Here is a 25,573-nt window from a genome sequence, read left to right as displayed (position 1 = left end):
TTAAGATACTATTTGTCATACATAATTCATAAAAAATATGTTTTTTTTTAATTATTGATTAAAAGATAATTTATTTATATCTTGATTAATTTCATTTATTATTATTATTATTATTATTATTATTATTATTATTATTAGTTTATAAAAAGATAAATAAATAACTATATTATTATTTATCAATATATTAATATTGATAATAAATAAATAAAAATTATTTAATGTTTAATATTTTTATATTTTTTATTTTTTATATATTTTAATATATTTATAAAAAAATTATTATTTTTATATGCTATATATTTACTTCCACTGTTTAAAATTTTTGGATTTGTCACTGTTTTTAGGTGAAAGAATCACATTTTTCTCCATTGTTTGAGGTAATGACTTAGCATGAGACTTAAAAATACTTTCTATTATAGTAGATGATTTTAGAATATTTTCACTATTTGACTTTGATTTACTTAGAACCTAAAATATAAAAAAAATAAAATATTATTAGACCACTTATAATATAGATGTCTTTGATTTACTATGACTGTTAAAAGAGCAATTAATATACATCTGTGTCTAATAAAACATATGCATACAGCTGCAAAGTGTAAATGTTGTATGTGTGCATGCATTTATATATTTCATATTATAGTTAAAATCAACAATTTTAATTTAGACAAACTTTAACTTATTTTCAGACATTATGTTTTAGCCCAAAAATGTTAAAATCAGAATATTATACACAAATATATCACTTAACATAATTTTTACTACCAATCATCAAATATTCTTCCTAAAGTTTACTTTAACTTTTTAAATTCTCTAGAAAAACAAAACTTATTTATCCTTTGACCATAAAATAATTGGAGAATATAAATGTATTACTTTATCTATGCAATTCATGTTTTTTGGATCCTAGTAATAAAAATATTAGAAGAAAACAGAATATAAAGACCATGGAGAATAAGAATCTTCTGAACCAGATTTTTGGTTAGCATTATTGATTATCATTTGCAATTGCTTCAGGATGTTCTCTATAATTATTGACTACCCCAGTGATATTTAACTTCTATTTCATCATTTTTTCTAATCTAAACTTTTCAGGATTTAATGTTCCATCACCTATTGTTATTGTTGGTCGGCAATCTTCTCTAACTTCAAATGTATGCATACAATACTATCCTTTGTCTATATTATACAAAATGCTACGGGGAGAAAAGATTATATTCACAAGATGAAAACTAACTGGTGAAAAAAGAAAAATCAAGAGTGAAGTATTTCAACTGATAAAGATATCTCAGAGAAAAATCTCTTAAAAATATCACGTGCTTTACACAAATAAAAAAGAAATCTAATAAACTAATGTTCCTTGAAATAGATTACTTATAACATTAATTTATTCATCATATTTATACACATAATATAACTTGAGTACTGCTGTACAAAAACTTCGAGGGTAGCTTAAATCTGAAACAGAGAATTATAGATTTAGATCTCATTTTTTGAATTTTGAATGAATGCTAATGATACTATTAGTCTATATATACTAAAATTGGTTCATTATAGATTAAATGATTGAATACATTTAATACTATGAAAAAAATTTATAAATTATTATTAAAAAAAATACAAAAAATGATGTAAGTACTTTTTCAGCAGTAAAAATTTTATGATTTGTTGTTGCATTAGTTTCTACTTCTTTCATATTTAAAGTAGTTGACATAAAAGAGAGATTTGAAATTTTTACTCCTGAGAGATTTTTCTGTAGTTGATTTAAAAACACATTTAAATCCACACAACATCTATGACTTTATGACCTCCACTCTTTCTTGAAGTTTTATTTCCATCTCCTCTTTCATCTTTTGTTGTATATTCTGAATTTATGCTTGAGCATTCTCTTTATCTTCTTCTTAACCTCTCTATTTCAACTTGAGATCTAGGTCCCCACAAATCTGAAGCTACAACACCTCTACCATAAGTACGGACACGATCGGGTTGATCTTTTCCTAATACTTGAAAAAATATATCATCTTGATTTGTGCTTTTTAATTTTTCAGGATGTGAAATTATGACATCCTCAAGCTCCGACTAAAATCCAAAATTCAAATTACATTAATTTATGACAAAAAATCTATATCACAAAAAAATATATATTAAAAAAATACATATCTTAAAAAAAATTTGCTTTTTCGCTAATTCATGGGTTTTTCATCTCTTGGCTTGTGTATTAAAAAGAACTTATTTATCCAAGATGGTTCTCTTATATCAGAATTTTTTATTGTCAATTAAGAAAAAGCACAATTAATTGAAAAAAACAAATCAAATAAAACAAGTGTGAACAAATTAATTCTACCTCCTCTTCCTATATTTTAGCAAATATTTTTGATCCTGTTATCTGCTGACTTGTATTCTTTGCTCTACTAGCTTTATTCTTCTTGCTTTGTTCCTTTAAAATCATAAAAACATAATTGAATAATCAAGCCTAAAAATACACAAACAAACAAAATTAGATAGTCTAACTAATTATAATGTCATAAAAATTACATGCTAAGAATTAATATACCTTCATCATATCAAGGCTCCAAAATTGAATAAGAATCTTCCATTGTTCAAGTGAAATAGAACAAGGATAATTCTTTATATTTTAAACTAGTGGTGAGAAGACGACTGTGCAGTGAGAAGACGATGGCGCAAGCGAAAAGAGGACGGCGCAACGATAGTGTAGGCAACGAGAGAATTAACTAGAGGCGAGAAATTACATATGCATGATTCAGATTTGGATCAAAATTAGTAAGAGATGAGAAATTGAAAAACAGAGTGATTTAGATTACGATTGAGAAGAGAGAAAATGCTTACCAAAATTGAGAAGAGAATCCGAATCTAGAGAATGATTCAGATTGCGATTGAGATCGAGGAAGAAGATGAAGTGCAGAGGAAGAAAATGCGATGGAACTTGGAAGTGATTTTCTCCATTGTGAAGAACGTAAAAGAGAATAAAAAATAATGTCTTAGTATAATTTTCACATGTTTACACATTTGGTAACATTTAGATTTAGTTTTTCTTTTATTTTTTAATATTTATTTTATAAATGTTACTAAAAGTATAATTTTATTAGTATAGCTAACATTTTAAAAAATGTTAGATAAAAAGTGTTAATAAATATCTAAACTCTAGTAGTGTGACTATTGAACTGATTTAGTCCTAAGAATTTCTAATGGTTATAATTACTACATATTTGTCAATAGGATATTTTCAAGATGAATATGGTAATAGAATTTTTTTTTATCTGCGACTGTCATGGTAATTAATAATGTATTTATTATACTTTGATTTCGAATACCTAATATTCTAGGGTGCTAGTTGAATGGATATTGGATATGATTTAAATGCTTGTAGAATTAATGATTAATTAATAAGACATCTGTTAATTCTTGGTAAAGAGTTTGAATTTTATAATTATAATGACTAAGATAAATAAAACATTGACCAAGGCAATTGAATGAATAAAAAAAATGAGTTTTTAGGTCATTCACAATTCATTATAACAAATTAGAGTTTGACAATTAAACTATATTCTAAGAGTTATCCAAGAGTTAGGAATATGGAAGAAATTATACTTTGTTCTTCTCGAATTCTTAGTAAAGATATATTGCTTCATATTATTAGGTCATTGAGAAGTGTTATTAGATGTCAACCTTGATTGGTAAATTTAATATAATTATTTTACTACTCACTTAATATTGAACCTACAGGTAACACACTAACGAATAGCAGTGACAAAATGGGTCGAACCCACCGTGCTGACCCACCGAACCCACCAAAACAGATGTGCCGGGCAGGATTTTAAACCCGTAAAAAAAAAAACCCGTCAAATCCCCAATTTTTAATGAGACGGGAAGAGCCAGTCTGCTAGGGCAAAGATTTTTCTTTTTTTAATAAAAGAGTGATTAGTACTAAAAATATTAACAATCATATAAGTTTCAAATATGTTTTTTTCTTTTCATTCTTCTTTTTGTAATTAACTTTATTTATTTTATTTCACACTTTTATATATACTCAAATTATATGATTTATTTTTTAAAATAAAAATAATTTTATTGACGAATATTATTTTGAATAATTCTATTGAAATTAAAAATTTAAAAGAAGATAATAAAAAATTATATTATAATTTGTCTATTTTTTATATATATTTAACTTTTTTATTATTATTTTTTATTATTTTAATTAATTTTTTTTAAATGTTAAGCAAGCTAGTCCGTCGGCCCGCCAATTTGTCTTGAAGTAGGGCAGGCTTTGGCAGGGTAAGGTTGGCTACCCGCTTGCCATCCTTATTAACGAGTGTTCTAACTTTTGTTAAAAAAATTATTGAATTATTATTTTGATGTGATCAAATAAATAATTATATTAATATAAATTGCATATTTTTATATTCTTTGCTAGCACCAAGAATATAATAATATGATAATCGAGAATATTAAATGAGAATTGAGAATAATTAGTTATTCTATTTTTAAAATTGAATTATAAATTTGGATAAGATTCTAACTGATTTTGTTTTTAAATTGAATTGTGATATGATTTATAAAATTTTAAGATTCAAAATTGATATCAATAACAAATCTCATACTATATATATGTATGACAAGAGTAAAAGACACACAAAAATTTTATTCATTTACCTCTGCACACATAAACATATATGAGTCTAATCCATGGAGAAAAATTTTAATGTATGCAAGGAGTTACAAGAGGTTTCTCAATTTAGTTCAGATATTCATTGGTCAAAGAGTTGATAACAAAGTTTGGTCTCAGTGTAAATACACATAGTGCCTTCGTACCATCCAAGGATAAAATTATTTTTACTAGCGTACTCAAATATTTGGAGTCGATCTATGAACCTTAAAAGATGCTAATAATAAATAAGCTCTCGAAAGATTTAAAAATACGACAAAAAGAATTAGATATATTTTAAAAAATGACTTTAGGGATCAAATTTTGATGCAAATTATTATTAGAAAAATAAGATCTTTCAATCCTTAAAATTTGGTAATCTTTTGTCAAATGAATCTTTTTTAAAAAAATTATTGTGAATGATCATATTTTTTTGAAAAATAAAAACAAAAATTTATAGATCAAATTTCGCTCAGAATTTTTTTGTGCACTTTTTAAATATTTATTCAAATGTTGTCACAAAAATTTAGAACTAATGAATAAGTCAATTGCTAAATATGAAAATTTTTTTATTACTTATAAAAATTATGATATTTATTAATTCTTTTGGTTGTATTTTTAAATCGTTTAAAGACTGCTTTGTCTATAACATCTTTTAAAAAAAAAATTTGTCAACGAATGAATCTTTTGATTACTAAATTAGCAATTAACCTAAAAGACTTTTTATATAAATAAAAAATTCTTGATTCAACACTCATTTTTTATACATATTTTTATATAATATAATATATATAATTATATATATAATGCGAATTGATCGATAAAATTTGCTGGTGCCACATTTATTTCTGTCTTTGGCAAGTTGCTTAATCCTTATAAAGCCTTTTTGTCAAATAGCTTAAATAATGTTCTTCGCAATTCTCTCTATCTTCTAAGTTAATCCTAATTAAGATTGGCTTGTCAATTTTATTATGGTGAACGAATTAGTTCATTGTTTGGTACAATCATTAATACCCTATATATAAGACTGTACCTCACTAGTCTTTAATTTTAACATTCTGTAAATTTTATTTATTTATTTATTTTACTGTTCTCTTTTCATAGCTAACTGACCATAAATCATATTTTTTAATAGATTGAAATACTTAATACTATAATAATGAAAAATTATAGCATCAAATAGTTAACGACATAAGTTTCGATGATGATATTCTAATTTTGTCCTAAAGATTTAGATGTATAATTTCAAAATTTCCTAAGCACTTTTAATGAAGTTTCAAGTAATAAAAAACATGACAAATGGAAGATAACAGATGTTATATTTAACTTGAAGTTTAGATGCATTAAACTCAATAATATTTTATACTCAACCAAAAATATTTTCAACAACATTAATTAATTATTTTTCCATCACGTCATTTTTCTACAATTTTATTCACAAAAACCTATTTGATTCGAAATGTTTAATGACTGGACTATTCGTTATATAAACAAAAAATATAAGATGATAGAAAACAAAAGAAAAATTAGTGAAATAGAAAATCAGCTTTTTTGTAATTTTTTTTGAATTATAAACTGAATTAGGTTTAAAAGTTTTAAAAACAAAATATAAAAAATATAAAATTTAAGACAACAAAATCTTACAAGTTTTTGATAAGTTTATTAAAAAGGGCATTGCTATGTTTGTTTATTTTAAAATTTATTTATTTATTTATTTTTAAATCTATAAATTTATTATAAATTTTTTTCAAAGGACTTCGAGGCTTCCGACAAAAGAAAAAACTCTTTTTGGCCCTTTATGTTTAATTTTGTAGAACTGATTAGCTTTTCTGTCAATAATCTCTCTTTATAACATACTTATGTGACACGTTAATTACTAATATATTTTCTATTTAATTTTTATAAGTAAAAGAAATTTAAAAATTACTAATATTTTTTAGTTTTATATTGTGAATTTAACTAATATATTTAAAAAAATATTAAAAAACTAAATAACCTTGATAATTATCTTTAAAAGACAATGAGACTCTAAACAAAAATAATTTATCAATTCTAGTTGGCTTTTTATAATACATTAATTAACAGATTAACATGCTATATATGTTAGCTTATTCTATTATTACACGGATTTTTTATTTTTATAAATAAAATAAATATTAAATTTATCAAAATAAATAATTTTTACAGAAATTACTGAAATAAATTTTCCTTGCATATCTCGTTTACAGTGTAAACGAGATGGCATTGCACGTATCTCGTTTACAGTGTAAACGAGATATGACACATAAACGTGACACGTGTATATCTCGTTTACAGTGTAAATGAGATACGTGCAATGCCATCTCGTTTACATTGTAAACGAGATATGGCCCGTACGCCCATATATATAGAAGTCGTTTACAGTCGACTTCCGGACTCCAGTTTCACTTTCTTGACATCTTTCTCCTCTTTTTTAATTTTTTCTGACTATACCTATGATCCGAGAGGTGATGGCGCGTCCAGTGGGGAATGACGGGGACATAAATAGACTGAATGAGACGACATATTACGCTGGGGCGGCCGACTTCGAGGTTAGTTTTGTTATGGTTGTTAAATTATTTTTATTATGGCATTGTTAGAGTAGTCGCGTAGATCTGGAACGTTGATATATGGGTTGGAAATTAGGTCTGTAGGGTTAATTTAAAACTCTATTCGCTTAGGCTAGGTTCGTATAACATAAATGTTATCAGTTTGGAGCTCTGTTATTCACATGCTATGTTGTTAGTGTTTATAAATGTAATGCCATTATAGTATAACACTGTGTTTGTTATTAAGGCTATCTATTTTTATTTTAGAATAAATATAGTACTTTATTTGGTTGTATTATGTTATTTAATTTGTATATAATTTAAATATTATTTTTGTTTGTCATTAATGAGAGGCCTTACCTCCTACTGTCCCGGCGAGTGAGTCATACTTTACTTCCACCGGATGCCATCGTCCCGTATCTGGTTGAGGCCGGATTCGGTGACACCGTACCACTCAGGAATTTTACTTTTGACAACTCCCTGATTTCAGCACTAGTGGAGCGATGGCATCCCGAGATGCACACGTTTCATCTGGGGTGAGGTCACTATCATCCTGCAGAACGTGGCGTACCACTTGGGTCTACGCGTACACGGTAACCCCATGGGGGTGCCTCCGTGACTTTGATAGGTGGTACAACACGGAGATGTGGGCGTTGGTGGAGTAGCTCCTCGGTGCCAGACCTCCCGTGGCAGCACAGCAAGCGGCTCAGAGGAATGAGTTGTTCACACTGAAGCTCGTGTGGCTACGGGATCGTGTTCGCCAGATGCCCCAGACAGATGATTCTGAGACCCTCTGACAGTACACCAGGTGTTATATCATGTTATTGATCGGAGAGTATCTGATGACCGACAAGTCCAACAATCTGGTGCACCTTCGCTGGCTACCGCTACTCCGGGACTTTACTGAGTGTAGGGCATTTTCGTGGGGCTCGGCTGTGTTGGCCTGGACATATCAGTCCCTATCTTTGGCGGCTCAGTGGGACGTCATGGACATCGCTGGCTACACTCCGTTATTGATGTCCTGGATCTATCAGAGATTCTCCCAGTGGTGTCCACCAGACAGAGGCGTCTACTAGCATCCGCTGACTACGAGGTCAGAAATGTCTTTTTATGTATTTGGGTTAAATAAATTTATTAAGGCTTTTGATATGTTACTTAACAAACCGTATATGCTCTCTTTCGATGTGTTAGGTTGGTTGGATTGCCGCAGCAGAGCAGGGATCAGCATGAGGCCAGGGTCCTGCGTTGGCGGGTTTCCCTTGACCGGATACATTTCAACGAGGTTAGTTGGAAAATAAGCACAGATTTTATTTTGGATAACTGGATAGAAATTTTATGCCTTAGTATGATTGTATATGTGGATAATTGTGACATTGAACACTTTCTTTCTTCAGTTTGCCTGGAGAGTCTATGATGACCCCGCCTTGCAGGCTTTGTGTCCTGATTGGTTTCGTGAGGAGGTGGAGTAGGGGACATGGTTGTCAGCTGTCCCCCTATTGTGCTTCAACATCGTCTATTTTCACCACGTTGATCGGGTAAAACGGTAGTTCAATAGAGAGCAGCAGGTACCAGGTCTGCCGGTAAATCTTGATAGGTGAGATTGATGCTATATATCTATTTACTTGTCCGTTAAAAGATTTTGTGTATTATGACTTAAGAAAGTATCTAACACACCATCTTGATTGACAGGTACCTGACTACTACTGGTCGAGGTGAGGATGTATGGTGGCCGCTCAAGCTGAAGGAGTGGTACGATATGTGGCACCAGAGATTTGAGCCCGGACGTCAGATCACTATGCAGCACACGTTTGACACGAGGCCGACCCTGGAGTACTATGATTGGTGGCGGGGGGCTTGCTGGGTTAGACATCTATCAGGGCAGAAGGTGCTGGAGGACCCGAGGCTGGTGGAGTTGCCCGCTGACGTACAGCCCACTACCAGCCATCCTAGAGAGGGTAGGGATGATACACGACGACCTGCTCAGAGAGAGAGGAGCCACAGAGAGTGTCAGCATGGCGAGCCAGTCAGGAGGGAGAGGGCCTGCCCAAGACGGGTGGGGGGTCAGAGTTGAGTCTGATGATGAGGCCGAGTACGCCCATTAGAAGGAGTATGGAGACATCCCACAGGGCAGGGAGGCCTCACCTCCACCACCTCCTCCTCCCCGTTCACATGGAGCTTGGCTTTTATTTGGGAGTGGCAGTGCGCAACATCTGGGAGATTGGGATATACCACCTCCTGGTTGGCATGAGGGTGGGCCTTCCGGTACCCAGCAGGAGGAGGACGAGATGCTTGATGAGATCTTCATTGACGATGCCTTTCAGATTCACACCATACACCTACCATAGATGGACCGTTTAGCCGAGCATTTTTGCACAGGTCGGGAGGTCGGGATCGGGGATGACCAGCATGCATCAGGTACCGCACAGACGTCCACCTAGATTCCTCAGATATCACGGGGTTCTGGTACACCGTTCGGGGTGGGTGTACGGCCTGGTAGTTGAAGAACTGAAGATTGATGGTTTAGAAGTTATAGTAAACTCTCGTTGTAAGTATAGTTACTAAACCAAGCAATCAACCTTTCTTACAAACGTTTTGGTTGTCACAAGTAACAAACCCTTTTTAAAATTGATAACCGAGTATTCAAACCTCGGGTCGTCTTCTCAAGGAATTGCAGGGAGGTATGTTCTTATTATTGGTTATGGGTTTTGTAAATTGTGGTTTTGAAAGTGAGGAACAAGTAAATTAAATGAAAATAAAATAAATAATTAACTATAAAATAAATTCTTGGCAAAATATGAAAATTCGGAAGTCCTATCCTAGTTACTCCTATGAGAATGGAAGTTAATCCCACTTAGTTAACCTTTGCGTAAGCAAGGGAAAGTCAAGTGAACCAATTGGTTAGATTTCCCAAGTCCTAGCCAACTCCTAAGGAAAGACTAGTGTTAGTGGAATTCCAATTAATCAGCCGACATAACAATCAATCCTGAATATTTGATAACTCAAGAGCTTCCAGTTAATCAATTAAAGCCAATAATATAAAAAGCTAAATAAGAATCTTAGATCTGAAATACCTCAATTACATTAATAAGAGAAAATCAATCATAAGTTTGAAATGCCTCAAATTATATTGATGTAAGAAAATCCTAACATAAAAAGTTCATAAGCAAAATAGGCAACATAACTAATACAAGCATTAAAGTATCTGAAAGTAAAAGAGGAATATAAAGTAAAAAGGAATATTGAACCTGATGAAGAGTTGAAATAAATCCTAATTTCTAAAAATCCTAATTTCTAAATCCTAAGAGAGAGGAGAGAGCCTCTCTCTCTAAAAACTACATCTAAAACCTAAAATTGTGAGTTATGAAAAGCATGATTATGAATGGATGCATTTCCCCACTTTATAGCCTCTAATCTGTGCTTTCTGGGTCGAAAACTGGGTCAAAACAACTCAGAAATCGCTAATTTCGGAATATGGTGCGTACAGGTCGCGGAAAAGTGATGCGGAAGCGTCATCCATGCGTTTGCGTGGAATGAGATTCGCAGATGCGACGCGTCCGCGTGGAGCGCGTGTTCGCGTCACCTATCTGTACGTTTACTATGGCGAATTATATATCAAATCGAAGCCTCGGACGTTAGCTTTCCAACGCAAGTGAAACCGCATCATTTGAACCTCTGTAGCTCAAGTTATGATCGTTTTAGTGTGAGAGGATCAGGCTGACAGCTTTGCAGTTCCTTCAACTTCTTGTATTCCTTCCACTTTTGCATGCTTCCTTTCCATCCTCTGAGCCATTCATGCCCTGTAATCCCTGAAATCACTTAACACACATATCACAGCATCTAATAGTAATAAGAGAGGATTAATATTAGCAAATATAAGGCCAAAGAAGCATGTTTTCAATCATAGCACAAAATCAGGAAGGAGAATGTAAAACATGCGAATTCAATGAATAAGTGGGCAAAGACTTGATAAAAACCACTCAATTGAGCACAAGATAAACCATAAAATAGTGGTTTATCAGTAGTCAGTATGCGATGCTGCCATCGCATGACTACGGTATGTACCTTACCTCATCACAGCTGCTAGTCACCCCTCCGTCAGGGCCACCTTCGCATCATGATCTACATTTCCATCAGTACGCCATAGGTCTACCATTAGGGGGGCCCAGCCATACCATGCCCCGCCGCCCCAGCAGCCGGCAGGGCCAGCCGTCGACCCTAGGCCATCTCGACCTCATCGCCAAACTCATCCTCCACCGTGTGGCACTGGTCACAGGCGCCACTATCAGAATCCCCACCACAGATGATGGTTACCAGTTGCCATTTTTGTGTGTTGTTTATGTACTTTATAAGTGTTGTTATCCTATATGTACTTATGAATTATGTATTTATGTATTGCATTCTTGTTTTCTTTAGTATGTTCGACGTATTTATGCATTACCTGGATTGATGTTATCTTCAGCTTTATTGGATCGATATTATGCTATCTTTATTCTCATAGTAAACAGATAACTTAGGTAGATGATGATGAAACTATTTAACAATAAGGAACTAAATCGTAACGATGATAATAACAACTATAACATGGAATGTAACTTTTTCAAACTGAAACTGAGAAAGTAGTAAAGTACAATGAAACTAAAATAGCCTACGCATATCCGATGGGTTGGTTAGGGCAACCCCGTCTAGTGTGGCCGGCTTGTTTACACAAGGGACATCGCTTCTCATGATGCTCGACGTCATCCATGTCGTTTCGGAATCTGGTGGACACTGGTCTTCTAGTGGCCTTTCGCCACATGGCTGGATTAGGACGTATCATCGTCCCATGCCACTCTGACCACAACGACTCGTCGGGAATGGGTGGGAACTCCATCTCGTACACCTTGAACACAGCCTCTTGCCGGTATACTGGATGCATATACGGGGCCCACTTAATGCTAGCGGCGGCGCACCCGGCAAGTGCGTGCCGGCACAGATAGTGGAGAGACTGGAATAAATCGCAATCACATGTGCCCTCTGATAACCGAACCCGAAAGAAGCCCTGACCCCACCCCTCGAAGGGCTCAAGTTCCTCCACGACAAACACGAAGGCCCGCCTATCGCAATGGATCACACGCATCTTCGGAAAACCTTCCCTATTCTTCTCAATGGCCGCTAAGAGTCTCTGTGAGAAGCGGTTTCCGGCCGCTTATTGGCTCTGCACTTCCCGACCTTTCGTAACAAACAACTTTTGCAGTCTCTTGTACGTGATACGTACAATGGCCGAAATGGGCAAGTAGCGGGTCCCCTTCAGCACCGCATTGATGCACTCGGACAAATTGGTGGTCATGTGTCCAAACCTCCGACCATTGTCGCAATGCTGAAGCCAGATCTCCTTTCTGAAATGACCAGCCCCGTCCGCCATCGCCGGGGAGACGCCCCTTAATGCATCCATGTACCACTCAAACCTGGCCTGACTTGGACTGTAAGCAGCGTTTATAAGGTATCCCTTGCCCTCGGCTGACTTGAACCGGGTCATGAAATTTGCAGCCATATGTCTGATACAGTACGCATGGAAGGCCCTAGGCGGATGCCACCCACTATCATAAGCTCCTAGGGTGGCCTTGATGGCCGGAGATCTGTTCGATATGACCAGCAAGCTGTCTTGTGGGGTGACGTGGTGCCTCAAATTGGTAAGGAAGAATGACCATGATTCGGTGCTCTCAGACTCAACAATGGCAAAAGCAATTGGCAGTATGTTGCTATTCCCGTCCTACGCCACCGCTATAAGCAACACTCCTCTGTACTTGCCATAAAGATGCGTGCCATCCACTGAGACAAATGGCTTGCAATGCTTGAAGGCCTCGACACATGACGGGAAAGTCCAGAATACTTTGTCGAACATGCAGCAATCGCGCACCATGAGGTGACCTTCGTAATACGGTTTGACGCGTAGGTAACAAATGGTGCTGGGGAAACAACTCTGCAGTGCCTGAAGTAGTTTTGGCACCTTATTGTACGACTCTTCCCAATCGCCGTAGATCGTGCAATGGCCTTCTGCTTCGCCATCCACACCTTTCTGTATGAGGGTTTGAAGTGATAGCTTGCGTGGACCGCACCTTGTAAGACCGGGATACTCACAAATGGGTTGGACTGAATCATGGGCAATATCACCCTGCAGATGAGACTGCTATCTAACTGATGATGATCTTGAGACATGGTGGGTGCCAGACCGTTGTGTGGTCCACCAAATCTCCGAACCTCCCTACTCACAACAACAAAATATATTCTTACACAACATGTCTAACCAAAATAACATATCATACAAAACTACTCAAAAATAACAATTATACTTGAACTTACCAGTATTCAAGATTCTGAAGAAGGGCCACACGGAGGCTCCATTGACACCCACTGTCAAACTGACGACACTGCACATGGTACTTTAACCGGTCGGACTCGATCACCCGGTACTCAGCACTCCTGCGAATACTGTAGTTCTTCATACCTTGAAGCACCGCCTCTCGGCTTTTAAACCTATTCCGACACGAAACTCCACTCCGCCGTCTAGGTTGTAATCCACTCCACAGGTGTCAGAAACCGGGATTCTCTCATGCATGGCGTCCAGATCTAGGCTGTGATAGTGATTTGGCACAGCCGATAGTGCCGGAATTGGGTGAGGTGGAGGCAGCACATGGCGCGGCACAGCCCCTGTCGATGTCTCTGGCACAAACTCATCCTCATCGACGCCATCAGAAGACTCACTTCTCCACTGTCCGCCACGTAGTCCTCGTCCGATTCCTCCTCACCCTCCTCTGCTTCATTCTCGGAATCCCAACATGAATGGGCAGTTGTGCGAGAGGTCGGTCATCCTGCACATATGTGTCCTGTGCAGAACACCCACTACCACCGTGACCCACCTCGGCGGACAGCTCCATTACTTGTTCACACATGATCCTTTCGTGAATGTCGAACATCAGTCGCACATGCTCGTCCCCGTGAAGTCGAAACAGCCGAAACTGGAAGACTTCATTTCCCATGGGTGCCAACAACCTATACGCCACCCTTCCGACTTCCCTCGCTTGTGTCCCCCCAAGCTTGCTCAATATCAAACTCTTCAGATCCGACAACGTCTCCACACACTGAGTGCGAAACAATATTGGATCCTGACACTCAAATGTCACCCCGTTGTCGCCATTTCTCATACGACAATTCAGATAAAGCTCTATAACTATGAATGGATTGTTACTAGCCATTCAACTTTGTTTTTGAGAGAAACGGGATACATAAGGGATACGAAGTGTATGTTAAGAATACCAAGGGGTACACATCCTTTTATAGATGCTCAATAAGTTGTTACATATATATATATATATATATATATATATATATATATATATATATATATATATATATATATCTCGTTTACAGTGTAAACGAGATGAGTATATCTCGTTCATAGTGTGAACAAGATATACACATCCCATCATCCTTGCCATATTTTGTTTACACTGTAAACGAGATACGTGGAAAATGATCTCGTTTACAGTGTAAATGAGATATGATACGGCTATTTAAAACAGTAAATACTCGTAAAATTATTTATTTCGGTAAATTTAATATTTATTTTATTTATAAAAATAAAAAATCCTTTAATACAGAGAAAAAATATTGATAAAGAAACTAATCAATTTCATAAAAATAAAAATCAAAAATAAAAAAATATTTTTTTATTAAAAATATCATGTCTTCTGAAATAATTGTCATGAACCGTTTAAATGTTTTTTCTTTATTAAAAGATCAAAAATATTTTATACATATTAAAAGTTAATTATCAAATTAATCATATTATATATTTATATATAAACATATATTATTTAATTTATTTTTAATATATATTTGATAAAACTAACTGATTTGTAAATAATTTTCATTATTCGCCCATCATTGATTATAAACAGTGTTCTGAAAATCGGACCGGACCGGCCGGTTCGACCGGATTAACCGAAAACCGGTCATTTGGCTGGTCCGGCTGATCTCCAAAATCGTGTTGCAGAAAATCAGTTAAAAAACTGATCGAACCGACGGTTAACCGGTGAACCGATCAAACCGGACGGGTTTTTTAAAGGCCCGGTTCGCTATGGACATGGAGAACGGCGTCGTTTTGCTCGAAAATAAAAATGCAAAAAGCAACATACCCCCTCCCCCCTTCTCTCTCTCACAAACCCAACCCTAAACCCTATCAGAGCATAGGAGCATGCCAGGATCCCTCTTCTCCATTGTCGAGATACTTTCCGTCAAACAGAGGCTGTCGTCGCCGCCGGACTAGCCTCAACCGAGCCTCCCACTTTTCCCATCAGCGTCACTCACGTGCGCAGAACCCACGGGCACGTTCGTTTTCTTGCCGGTGCTCTTCGTTTTCAATCGCAATCATTTTCTTGTCATCACGGTGGTTCGTTCTCCTCTCGACATCTCTCTTCAAGCTCTCTCTCTGACTTCACTCTCTCTCACCCTCACCCTAGTCGTATGCATTGAGGAATCAAAATCAGAGTTCATAGCCTTAGCCAGTACCCACACTCACCCTCACCACCTTCTAAATCGCCGAAAACTCACGTCGGCTCCGGCGTTCACACAATCGCGATTCTCTTCCTGTGCCGCTGATGTTCTCTTCCTTGATTGGTGATTTTGTTAACAGGGGAAGTTGTTTTTGTTGAGTTAATTACTGTTGATTATTGATAAATTTCTGAGTTAATTTTGTATACTCTCCAGTCTTCCACTGCTTCAATTTCATTTTTGCGAGTTGATTATTTTTCTGGATTAATTTTTTCTATTGTTGTTTGTTGTTTTCCTTAGTTAATGGTTGTGCTTTTTGGTTAATTAATTTCTGAGTTATGTTGTTCTGTATTATATTGGACAAATTGGATTGAATGATCTGATAATTTTTTTGGCAAGAGAAGGTCAGATTCAAGAGATGGACATCAGTTTCTTCGAAGTTCTTCCAATGTTCCTCGTTCCTTTTCTTTTTTTTTTTTTGATTTAGCTGGTATTAGATATTCTGTATTAGGCTTGTGTTAGTTTTTTGTTGTTTTTGGGCCTTGGACCCCTCCTCATCATCTGGAAAAAGAAAAGAAATTAATGTTTTCAATTTTTTTTTATAAACTTTGATGTTTCATGAATATTTAATAATAAATTGTAGGTAAGTTATATATTAAATTTTCATTTTTTTTATTTTTTTATATTTAATTAAACTGGTTCAACCACGGTTCGATCCCGGTTGAACCATTAAACTATTGAACCAGCTATTCGACCGGTTCGGTTTATATATATATATATATATATAGTATAAACGAGATGAGTATATCTCGTTCATAGTGTGAATAAGATATACACGTCCCAGCCATCCTTGCCATATCTTGTTTATACTGTAAACGAGATACGTGAAAAATGATCTCATTTACAATGTAAACGAGATATGATACGGCTATTTAAAACGGTAAATACTCGTAAAATTATTTATTTCGGTAAATTTAATATTTATTTTATTTATAAAAATAAAAAATCCATTAATACAAAAAAATATTGATAAACAAACTAATCAATTTCATAAAAATAAAAATCAAAAGTAAAAAAATATTTTTAAATTAAAAATATCATGTCTTTTAAAATAATTGTCATGAACCGTTTAAATATTTTTTTTATTAAAAAATCAAAAATATTTTATATATATTAAAAATTAATTATCAAATTAATCATATTATATATTTATATATAAACATATATTATTTAATTTATTTTTAATATATATTTGATAGAACTAACTGATTTGTAAATAATTTTTATTATTCGCCCATCATTGATTATAAAATAATTGTTCTATCTAAATATGCCACGCACCTAATGCGATTGCGTCAAAGCCATACGGCCGAAAAAAATAGAAAAAAAAAAGGTAGGTACAATACTACTCTCGCAGTTCTATACGAAACTATTAACAAAAAATTTAATTTTAATGTATTAATATTTTAAAATATTTTATATATTTATTTAATTATATTTATTTTTTAAATAATTATATATGTGATCAATATAAAAATATAAAAAATAGTTATTTTGTTAACGTAAGTTATTAGATGTATATATAAAATTATTTTATATTAATAATGTATTAAAATTAAATTAAAAAAAAAGAGAAAAACAGAAACTTAAACACCGCGATTCTTTGGTTTTCTGAGTTCAACTTGCAAGTTGCAACCTTTGAAGCAAAGTTAAATAAAAGAACCAAGATCCACACTCATTCAATCACAATCTTCGATGTTCTATCTCCTCTCTCTCCCTCCAATCCTCGCTTTTCTATAAAAGGAGAGAGCACACAAATCCAAAGATTTCATTATTCATCGCCTACTTCCACAACTCATCCTCATTTTCCTCCATTTTTCTAAGTAATTCACTACGACTCCACACTATTTTTTAGTCTCTCACTCTCACCACTTCTCAGCTCGTGTTTTAAGCTTAAGCTTGTGGATAAGAGTTCCTGTTGTGAATTCTAAAACTCAATTATATAAGCGTTTATTCTATTTAACCTATTTAATTTGGTTTTTTCCTGTGTGAAATTCTTTTTTACTTTAACATACATGGAGAGAGTGCAGTGAGATTCTATAAAATACTAATGCATTCACTTTAATTCAGACTTAAGATATTAATTAATGGTTGTATTCAAAAGCGTTTCAGAACCATAAGTTCAAGCTCAGTCCCTGCTTTACTTCTAGCCATCAATTCTTTTTTCTATTTTATTTTATTTTATTTTTTCGTTTGTTTTTGTTCGTTGTGATAATTTAGTTAGTCATCTGAAAATTTGTATAACTTCTTTCCAGTTTTGGATTTTTCTGAATTAGAGTTCACATTGAACAGTTCCATCAAATTACTGAAATGTTCATGGTGTTTGTAGCTGTTAACTCTTAGTTGTTAAGTCATAGCTGCAAGTATCTTGTAGCTTAGCTTTTATATTTATCTTGTTCATGGTGTTTTTTCTGTTCTATCCATAAACCATAAAGAGGGTTGGTGCTTTTTGTCATATTCTAGGATTAAGCGGTGTTGTGATGCATTAAAACTGTTTGTTAACTTGCTTAAATGAAATGTTCCCTTCTGTTGATTTTTTTTTTCTCATTGCATTGTGTTGTTTCAGAGTGCAGATAGATTGAATGTTGTGATCCAAAATGGGTTCACATAGTGCTGTTCTACTCCAAGTGTTCATAGTCCTTTGCCTTGTTGTGTTCCAAAGTTCTGCTGTTAAAGTAGATGCTGATCTAAACACAACCCTCACTGTAGATGCTTCTGATTCATCTGGAAGTCCGATACCGGACACCCTTTTGGGAATATTCTTTGAGGTGAGGCTAAGCTTATTTTCTCTCTCTCCAATCCTTTTGGAATTGCTATTTACATCGCAGTTTTGATCTGATGTGGAAGCTGTCAAGTCTTAGTTTCCCGTTATTTCAAGCATACACTATCTATCAGCTGTGAGGATCATATCACCCCAAGAAATAAACAAATCTTGTCCATATTAATTGGATTATAATATGCTAATTAGATCAAGAATTGCCCTTATTTCTGGTGTATAATAAAATTTTATCCTGAACTAGATTAGAGAGTAACTTGACTATAATGCATACAATTTGTAGAAGAGAAGCCTATGAATGTAAAGTCTGCAAGAGAAAAGAAAAAGATTTTACCAATGATATTGATATCTGAAGAGTAAACGTAATAGCCAGTAGGAATAAAAATATGGATTACTAAAGGAATCGCATTGGACTTTGAAGACTATAGACATTTGCTTTATGTAATGCACCTGTGTATCCGATTTGATATCACCCTGTGCTTCACATATCAGAAAGAGATTGATTTCTTGAATTTCATCTGCAGGAGATAAATCATGCTGGTGCCGGGGGATTGTGGGCAGAGCTCGTAAGCAACAGAGGTTATTTCCATGTTCCCCGAATTTTTAAATGACAAACTAACAGTGAAAAGTTTTTCCACAATATTTCATCTAAATCTTTTTATCACTTTCTTAAGAGAAGTGTATTAATATAATGGTTGAAGGGTGATCTTACTTTATCGCCGTTCAAGAGTGAACTATTTTATTTAAAGAATGCCTTCAAGATCATTTGAAATATAATTAATTCTTGTTCCAGGATTTGAAGCTGGTGGACCTAATACTCCATCAAATATTGATCCCTGGGCAATTATTGGAAATGTATCATATATAAATGTTGAAACTGATCGTACCTCCCTGTTCGATCGCAATAAGATTGCACTTCGGTTGGAGGTGTTATGTGACACAACAGGTGACAATATCTGCCCAACTGGCGGAGTTGGTGTCTATAACCCTGGTTTCTGGGGCATGGTGAGATTAATTGATATTTCCTTGCGTCTTTCAATTGTTTTACAGAACATTTTTAAGATTAAACACAGTCTATAGCTGTCATTTATGTTCAATCTATGATTGGAACTGAGAATACCTTTATTAACTTTATCTTCTTTCAGAATATCGAGCAAGGGAAGAAATACAAAGTGGTCTTCTATGTTCGTTCAACAGGATCAATCAACTTATTAGTGTCATTCACCGGATCAAATGGTTTGGGAAACCTGGCTTCAGCTGAGATTACGTAAGCTCCATTCTGATTTTCTATAAGGACTCTTAACTGCTAAGCACAGCAGTGTTAATTCCCAATTTCTTTTGCATCTGTACGTGATTCTAATAATGGTTCCTGCAGAGGTTCTGCTTCTGACGTTTCAAACTGGACAAAGGTAGAGACCATATTGGAGGCCAAGGCAACAGATCACAATGCAAGACTTCAATTAACAACAACCACAAAAGGTGTGATATGGTTGGACCAAGTGTCAGCTATGCCCCAGGACACATATAAGGTTGGTTTTATCCTGAATTTATTTCCTTATCTCAGATGATATATTCCCAACCCTAAATTTTCACAAGTACTTGTGTTGCGAAATGAGAGGAGGGATATTGATTGTTAAGGGACTTAGTTATTCTGTGAATCTCTTTCTTGTCATATCATCGTTAAATATACCATTTATTTTTATCTTGATACATATCTGCTATTTTATACCATTTGACAATAAAAGGAAAATGAACATTATCAAAATAAAACTGGCTTAAGATGCCGTGTCTTAGCACTTTTTAAGTGACTTGTTCTTTAAGTTAGCCCTTCTTTAGAGATAAAATTTGTACTAATGAAAAACTTTATATTCTCTGATGGAACTACAATATGCTTGAAATGTTATTCGTAATTGATGTCATTGTCGGCAATATTGCATTCTCCTTTCCCTTGCTCACTCTGTTAACATCTTCAACCTTGACTGCCGTAGGGACATGGTTTCCGGAGTGACCTTTTTGGAATGCTAGCAAATATGAAACCAAGATTTATCAGATTTCCAGGTATATACATAATTCAGGGAATGGAAAGGCTTGTTTTATTATTGGAACTCAGTGACTTGGTGCTGATCAAAACTCCTAGAGATAGTTAATCTATTTTAAGATTTTCTTGTTCTTTCCCTATGTCAAAGTGTAACATAATAAAATTATCAATGTCAACAGGTCCCCTTTGTTTCACTTTCATTTATGCTGATAAAATTTTTAATGCATGAAGAAACTATAGGTTCTTTCTATGAGTAATCTAATAATAGATTCGACTAACTTTGAGGGAATGCTAAATTTCATTATATTGTATTAGGTGGTTGTTTTGTTGAAGGAGAATGGTTAAGAAATGCGTTTCGATGGAAAGAAAGTGTTGGACCATGGGAGGAGAGACCTGGCCACTTTGGTGATGTTTGGATGTATTGGACTGATGATGGACTCGGCTATTTTGAGTTTCTTCAAGTAAATTCCTATTTGCAATTATTATTCTGTGGATTAGGAATGTATGACTTTAATATTTTGTTGAAATCTTCCACCTTCTGGTATGCAAGTAAAATGACATGTATTTGCATTATTATTAATTTTCTTGATCAGCTAGCAGAGGATTTGGGTGCAGCACCAATTTGGGTGTTTAATAATGGTATTTATTTATTTATTTTGGTGTTTATTTTTCAATTAAGTTTTCTTTGATGTTTGATTACCTTGTCTCTGCCTTCTAATTGAATCTTTCATTTTTAGGTATCAGCCATCAAGATCAAGTTGATACAACTGCCGTTTTACCTTTCGTCCAAGTATATTATTTCACTGTTCTCTTCTCTTTTCCCTATTATTCTTTCCTCCCTCACCCCTCTGGCCCGCCCGCCCGCCCCTCTTCTCTTCTTTTATTTTCAAGAAACTAGGCTTCAGAATTGATCGAAAGATCACGAACTCCTGAATGCAGGAAGCCCTTGATGGAATTGAGTTTGCAAGAGGTGATGCCACTTCAAAATGGGGTTCCCTTAGAGCTTCTATGGGACACCCAGAGCCATTTGATCTAAAATATGTTGCTGTTGGAAACGAGGATTGTAACAAAAAGAACTATAGAGGTATGTGTATCCTTTTTTTTTTCAATGTAAGAACATTATGTCTGGTATCTTCTTTATTAACATACCCTAAGACTTTGGGTTGTATATGCAATTATGAGAACCAACAATTACTGTTTGATTTCTATATTAGTTTGTGATATATTAAATTCTAATAAACAGTAATGGATTTCTTCTTAAGTCCCCTTAATAGAGTTACAGTAATTTGATGCGTTTTCCTTTCTGTTAAATTTTGATTGACCAGGAAACTACCTGAAATTCTATAGTGCCATAAGAAGTGCTTATCCAGATATCCAAATCATTTCTAATTGTGATGCTTCTTCTCAACCATTGAATCATCCAGCTGATCTATATGATTATCATGTAATATTTCAGCACAATTTTTTTATTACAAACCTCAATAGAGTTTTGTTTCAGTTATGAAAATTAATATTCTTATATATTAATTATTGATCTACTTGAATAATCAATTTTCATACTCTTCTCATAATTAGCTTTATACAAATGCCAAGGACATGTTTTCCAGAGCAACTGCATTTGACCGTACATCTCGTAGTGGACCAAAGGTTGGACGATCCCCTATTAAATACACCCTTGTATGCTTTGGTTATTGAGAAATGAAGTTCATGAACAAAATCATGAATGCTCAATCTGTTCAAATATGTACAGGCTTTTGTAAGTGAGTATGCTGTGACTGGATCCGATGCCGGGACAGGAAGCCTTAAGGCGGCTCTAGCTGAAGCTGGTTTCCTTATTGGACTAGAAAGGAACAGGTTGATTGTTGCTCCTCATGACATTTTAATTATGTTTCTTTATCTAGTTCGCTAACGACAAATATTTACCATTTTCCATTTCCATCCAATCTTCTGGCGTAGTGATGTTGTCCACATGATTAGCTATGCTCCACTTTTTGTGAATACAAACGATAGGAGGTAATTTCATATGATTTTACTTTGAATTTTGTTATCTATTCTCTTCTCTTCTTTTCTTTTTGGTCTTGTCTGTGTATTAATTCCTTTATTTATATTTTAAAACAAAGGTTTGGGCTTTAATCGCTAAGATGGTGAATAAATTAACTACAGACTATAGTTGTTCATTGAATTACAACCAAACTTAGATTGTATGTGTTTTTGTCTTAAGGTGGAACCCGGATGCAATTGTATTCAACTCCTATCAGTTCTATGGAACTCCTAGCTACTGGGTGCAACTATTCTTCTCGGAGTCAAGTGTAATTCACTTGTTGCTTCAGCAATTACTTGGAAAAATCCTGTAGATGGGAACAATTATATACGGATAAAGGTAACAAACAAGTTTTGTATTTGTTATACATGTCTTTGACCCATTTTAATACCTTTCTAAATTGATATTCTATTTGCTTTTTTTCCTTAGTTATAGTTAATTGCGTAAAGTTGGACTCGCTGGACTTGCATAAAAAAATTCTCTTATAATTATTTTAATATACTGGTCTCACCCCTTATTTTGCACATTTTTTGGATGTTGATAGCGGTATCAAATGTCTTAGATTGTTAGAAAATCACAAGGATCAAGACTAAATACAATTATGCTTTTTGTGTTGGTGTGTGAAATAAAATTGTAATTAAACTGGATATGAAACATACATTGATCTCCCGAGATATTTTGATAATTATACACTTGGCACTTTCATATTGCATAAAATATAGCAGTAAACTCCCTGAGAAGATAAGAGAGGTCAATGTCATGCGCGAGAGAGTGTTTTGTTATAAATCTTTTCTTACTGGCACTGTGCTCACTCTGGAGCAATTGCTTCTTCAGGTTGTGAACTTCAACGTCAACGCAGTAGACCTTCACATCTCTTTTAATGGATTGGACCCAAACACAGTGCAGTTGTCCGGTTCAACCAAGACTGTGCTTACATCTTCAAGTTTGACCGATGAGAATTCCTTCTCACAACCAAAGAAGGTACCTAAAGCTTCTCTTTCACGTTTAGCTTATTACTTCCTTTTCCCCATGCATGTTTATTTTAGCATACATAGTTCTGAATAACCATTCCATGATTTATGCTAATGTTCTAACTCTTTTAGATGTCATCAGTAGTTAAAAGTTTAATCATCTTAAAGTTACATCACATGGTTTCAACTACTAAAAGCTTTTAGTGCATGAGCATGATTAAGAGTAACTTTTGAAAGATTATATCGCTGGCAAAATTATCTATAGAAGAACGAAAATTCGTCTGAATGTCCAAAAAACTTGATTCGTTTGACAAATCTACTCAAAATTTTCCTTTGATGTTTGAATTTTTGTTCCTCCATGTGTAATTTTGTTGCAACATTATATTTAACAGACAATTTTGGTACTTCGATTTACCATTAAAGGTTTAAAAGAGAAAGTATACTTTTAGTTATTCAACCTTTTTTTTTAATTGTAAAAATTCTCAATTTTTTGAGAATTTAAGATTTAGGATTAAGAGTTTACGATTTATGTTGTAGAATTGAAGATAAACAAATTAATTTTAAAAAATTGGCTGACGTTGACTGAAAAAAGTTAGCTCCCTAGATTTAAAAAGATGTTGAAAATGTCAAAATAGCTTATATGATACTTTTTAATACGTGGATGCAGGTGGTGCCAATCCAGAGTCTACTTCAAAGTGTTGGAAGGGAAGTGAATGTTGTAGTGCCCCCATATTCCTTCACATCATTTGATTTTCTGAAGCAGTCCACTAATCTGGAGATTATAAGGACTGATTCCTCTTCAAGGGCTTCTATTTAATAAAGTCACAAACGAAAGAATTAAAATAAATAAATTAATTAAAGAAAGGAAGAAAGAGAAGAGGATGAGAGCGGGGTTGGTATATGCTATAGTTACCAAGTGCTGCAAGGTTGGAATCACTTGCTACTCTAATCTGTAATGTAACTAAATAATTTATGGTGTAAATAATATTCATCTGGTTTCAAGTTTCATATGATTTCAGAACTGTACATTTTTTTCTGTCCTTCCAATTTAAGATTTGAGAATAACAAAGGATATGCACAAACATGATAAACAATAAGTACGCGGGTTAAATTATCCTTTGTGGAGGGATTTACAATTAGGGTTTGCTAAAAGTATATGAGGTTAAGAATACTAAAGTGAAAAAAAAAATGAGAAAATGATTTTTATAGCTTTCATATCATTGAAAATTTCAAAAAATCTTATAAAAAAAAAAAATAATTCTGTATCCTTAATGAATGCTGCAAAGATATGATAGCTAAACCCCCAATTTCAGACAAATATGTTATATACTCACGGAGGCAGTCCTTTTTCCTTCAAATATCACATGTATCCCAACTAAAAAGTAGAATTGGGGGAAGGTACCATTCATGCAATTAATTAAATGAAAAATATTCATGTAATTTAAATTGAAGCTTGAAAAAAAAAATGGTTATGTAGGAGAAATCTACATGAATTAATTATATTAATAGAAATTTTAAAAAGTAAAACCTACATTAAAGGAAAAGAAATCATATGATGATAAAAATTAATTAATTATATTAGCTAAGTACAAAATAACTATTATTTTTCAACCAAAAAAATTATGATCTGAATCATATATTGCATTTGCCTTCTTGTTAATAGGCCAAATATCTAAACTATAATATTATTAGCTACTTCAACCAAATTAACATAACCCCATTTATTTATCAGCTACTTCAATCTCATTATTCTGTGAGCGAGATAACACCACCATTTTCACTGCAGGCGGGACAAAATCATCATCTCTACAACAATGTCATCCGATCAAACCAAACGTTTATCTCGGAATATTTCAATTCAATCCGTTTAGCATTGGTGATGGTCGGACCGTCGGTTAGGAATTTCTCAAGAATGAAGATTGTGT

General features: G+C 34.1%; 1 pseudogene; it reads left to right on the top strand.

Annotated features, from left to right (window-relative positions):
* Positions 1 to 17,370: 17,370 nt before the first annotated feature.
* Positions 17,371 to 24,661, top strand: LOC112696798 (alpha-L-arabinofuranosidase 1-like; annotated as a pseudogene).
* The last annotated feature ends 912 nt before the right edge of the window (positions 24,662 to 25,573 follow it).

Source organism: Arachis hypogaea, chromosome 6 (genome assembly GCF_003086295.3).
Source record: "Arachis hypogaea cultivar Tifrunner chromosome 6, arahy.Tifrunner.gnm2.J5K5, whole genome shotgun sequence".
NCBI lineage: Eukaryota > Viridiplantae > Streptophyta > Magnoliopsida > Fabales > Fabaceae > Arachis > Arachis hypogaea.
The sequence above is the reverse complement of the archived record's forward strand: the minus strand, read 5'-3'. Positions and strand labels throughout refer to the sequence as shown.